This window comes from Mus pahari, chromosome 14, assembly GCF_900095145.1.
Source record: "Mus pahari chromosome 14, PAHARI_EIJ_v1.1, whole genome shotgun sequence".
NCBI lineage: Eukaryota > Metazoa > Chordata > Mammalia > Rodentia > Muridae > Mus > Mus pahari.
In genome coordinates this window covers 50,503,191-50,506,707 of record NC_034603.1, presented here as the reverse complement: position 1 = coordinate 50,506,707, position 3,517 = coordinate 50,503,191, and the positions used below count along the sequence as shown (strand labels likewise).

Sequence of the window (3,517 nt, the reverse complement as noted above, 5' to 3'; positions counted from 1 at the left end):
GCTATTTTTCGTTTTTTTTGAGACAGCATCTTTCCATGTAGCCCTGGCTGTCCTGGAAATCACTAGGAAGATTAAGCTAGTGTTCTGAGTGCAGGGATTAAAGGCGTGTGCTACCACACCCGGCCCCAGGTTTATCTTAAAAAAAAAAAAAAACCTAACAATTACAACAGGACTAAGAGCTAGTTATGGTAGTTCTCGTCTGTAATCATATCAGAAGGCAAAGACAGGATTGCTGTGCGTTCACAGCTAGGCAGTCTGGATTACTTAGTAAATTTCTGTCTAGCCAGGGTACATCGTCAAAATGGTCTCAAAAGGAAAACAAACAAACTCCCCAAAGATTAGAACTACTTCATGGGGTGGTTAGGAAAACTACAAGGAGTGCGAGGGCAAGCCGGAGGTGGAGTTCTTAAGTCCCTGAGGATGTATACCAAACTTGTGTATTTGACAATGTTCGACTTGGGGGAGGGGAGACTCAGGGGGGTGTCACACAAGCCCTAACGGTTAAGAATCAGAGAGGCGAGTGAACGCCGGCAGAGCTGGGGAGGAGCTCAGGGCGAGTAGAAGTTCAACTTTCCGCAGACTAGGGTGGGTAGGGTGTCGTATCGCCCATCCCGGGATACGACAATTAACTACCGGGGGAGACCGGCGCCGGGAAGCTCGGGAACCCTCGGAACCCGAAGAGCAAGCAGCAGCACGCCGCTCTGCCCACAGGCTGTGCGGGCGAGCCGCGGCCGCGCATCAAGGCCGCGGGGAGGGACCGGACCGGCCCCGACCCCCTGAGGATGCCCTTCCCGGTGGCTGCCTGGGGTCCCGGGGACCGCGGGCCTCCCGTGGGGGCGCCACGTCACGGAGGGTGTGCCCCCAGGCTGAGCGGCGGGCGGGGGAGGAGCCACGGCCACTCCAGCCACGCCGCGCTCGGCCACGGCCCTCCCCACACGGCGCACCGCGGCCCTCCGCGCCGCGCCGCCCCTCACCTGCCTTCTCGGCTGCCCTGGCTCTGACGCTCCGCACGAGCCACCGGACCGGGAGCCCACAAGGCCACGGGACCCGCACGATGAATAGACCGCCTGTCTCTTTAAATACGGGTCCTCGAGCCGGAGGCAGGGCGCAGGCGCAGTAACCGACTTGCACCCTCGGACCCCGCCCCCTCCGGTCGCCACGTGGGTCGCTGTTCTCTTCCGACCCGGAAGCCTTGAACTGAGTATTTGTTGGGTTCGAGTGGCAGCTTGGGGCGTAGCGGGCGTGAACTTCCCAGAGTTTCTCAGATTGTTAGATATTGAAGGTAGTGACTGAAAAATCATTGCAGTAATCCCAGGGAAGGAAAGCTCGAGTCGTTCCACCTGTGTCTTCTGCTCCGGTCCGCAAGAGTTTTGCTGAATTAAAAGTCACTACTTTAATTAAAAAGGTAATTAGGAAATGTGAAGGAGGACAGGGACAGTGGCCCCGATTATATGCCATTTAGCGAACTATTGCTTCTAAACCTCAAGCAGGCTTTGTGAGTTCGAGATGGCTAATTTTAGAAAGATAAAAGTATCCAGGCCGGGAGGTAAGTGACTTTGTTCAGTCTGGGAAGGGCAAACTGTTGGCCTTCGTTAGGTAAATAAAGAGCAGATCGTGGAGCGGAGTTCTAGTAATGTGGAAGACTTTATTAGCCTTTATTCCATAGGGAAAGAACGCTGTGAGGGGTCTAGGGAGTAGTTCACTACAGTTGAAGCTGGCCAGGGGAGAGACTAAGACAAGCGGACTCACTAAAAGGCTGTTGTCGGTATCAAAAGTGGCCTTGGGATGGTGAGGAAGGTGTTTGTTTGAAATCATTTACTTTTAAAATTATCTGCGTGAGATGCTCAGTTATTTGTTCATAGAAATGACAAGAGAGAAAGGGCTGGCAGAACTGGAGAATGAGCTGAGGGAGGGTCTCTGGAGTTCAAGGTTGAGTGTCTGCTGTACTGAGGCCAGCTAGGTCCTGGGGTTTGAAATGATCTGAAGGTTCTTTGTCTTAACTTGCAGCAGGATAAACCTGGGTTTGGGAGTCGGAAGGCCTTAGGAGGCTCAAGAGCACCAGTTGAGGAAGTGTGAACATTTTGACTGGAGTCAATCTCAACCCAATCAACTTTCCCTGTGCTGGCCAACCCTTTCATCACAAGCCATATATATAGCTGCTGAGCCCTGGAAATGTAAGCAGTCTGAAGTGAAAGATGCTGTGAGCACTGCACACAGACTAGTACCCAACCCTTCCCCAAAGAGAGCAAAATACCTCATTAATAGTGATAGTGCACATATTACAGTTATTTGCTGGCATAATTTTTGATGTGTTGGGTTAAATAAAGAAACTTTCCTGTCACTCACCTGTTTGGTTTTACTGTTTTTGAACTAGGGCATCAGAAACGATGAGGCTACGTGCTTAACTCCCACTGTTTTCTCTCCAGCTCAGCACTCCACAGACAGAAAGTCTGTGGTGAGGAGCAGTGGGTATCTGTACCACTGCATCCCATATTCCAAAAGGCTTTCAGTTCTAGACAGGGTTTCTCTGTGTAGCCCTGGCTGTCCAGGAACTCAAACCTTGTAGACCAGGCTGGCCTCGAACTCAGAGATCCATCTACCTCTGCCTCCTGAGTGCTGGGATTAAAGGCATCTGATGCTACCATTCTGCATCTACTTCTAAATGAGTGAAACTCATGAGCTAATGAAATGAATGGTTAATAGTGTTGAACCTCTTAGAAGGAAGTTCATTATGTCTTTCTCAATGATGGAAGTGTACAAAAAGACTCAGGCCCTATGTATTTGGTTTGCTTGATGAGAACTACATGGTATCCATAATTATCTCTGACTTAGGTCCCCCAGGTGTGAAACAGAGCTAGGTACCAAAGCTGGCAATTGCATTTTTTGTCTTCCCTTTCTTTCTTTCTTTTTCTTTCTTTCTTTCTTTCTTTCTTTCTTTCTTTCTTTCTTTCTTTCTTTCTTTCTTTCTTTCTTTCTTTTTTTGCGGTAAGAGCACTAAACTTTCATTTAGCATGAATCTAAATGCAGTGATTTTTCTTTTCTTTTTTCTTTTTTAGGGGAGGACAGTCTCACTGTGTAGCTGTAGGCTTATCTCCAGTGCAGCAGCCCCCCACCTCAGTCTATAATCGTGAGGACTGAGCTGTATAGCCCCATGCCAAGCTTGTATTATTAAAAGTAAGGACTAACCCATCAAGGAGAGGTCAAGTCTGGTGAAGAAAATAGGGTTTTGGAACAGCACAGTCAGCCTGTGCTGTGTAAACTTCATCTAGTTTCATCTCTGGGTTTCAATTTCCCTAGTAAAATGGGGAAGTTTTGCACTTTATAGCTCTGTGATCCACTGAACTGCTTTTTGTAAAGAATGTAAGGTCGGTTATCCATGTCCTATCTGCCCCTTTCTCTCTTTGCATGTGGATTCTGGGTTATTTAAGACCAATTCTTTTCTTTTCTTTTCTTTTCTTTTCTTTTCTTTTTTTGTTTTTGTTTTTTCGAGACAGGGTTTCTCTGTATAGTCCTGGCT

At 48.5% G+C, this 3,517-nt stretch overlaps 1 protein-coding gene across 4 annotated transcripts in view; it reads right to left on the bottom strand.

The window, feature by feature from the left end:
* Window positions 1–1,142, bottom strand: part of Lig3 (DNA ligase 3) — a 24,750-nt gene extending 23,608 nt beyond the window's left edge. For 2 of the 4 annotated variants that reach the window (XM_021213763.1, XM_021213765.1), the window contains exon 1: window positions 975–1,142. The gene's annotated coding sequence lies outside the window, so the exon portion shown is untranslated. The remainder of the gene's footprint in view (window positions 1–974) is intronic. The other 2 variants (XM_021213764.1, XM_021213766.1) reach the window with 1 other exon arrangement.
* Between the last annotated feature and the right edge of the window lie 2,375 nt (window positions 1,143–3,517).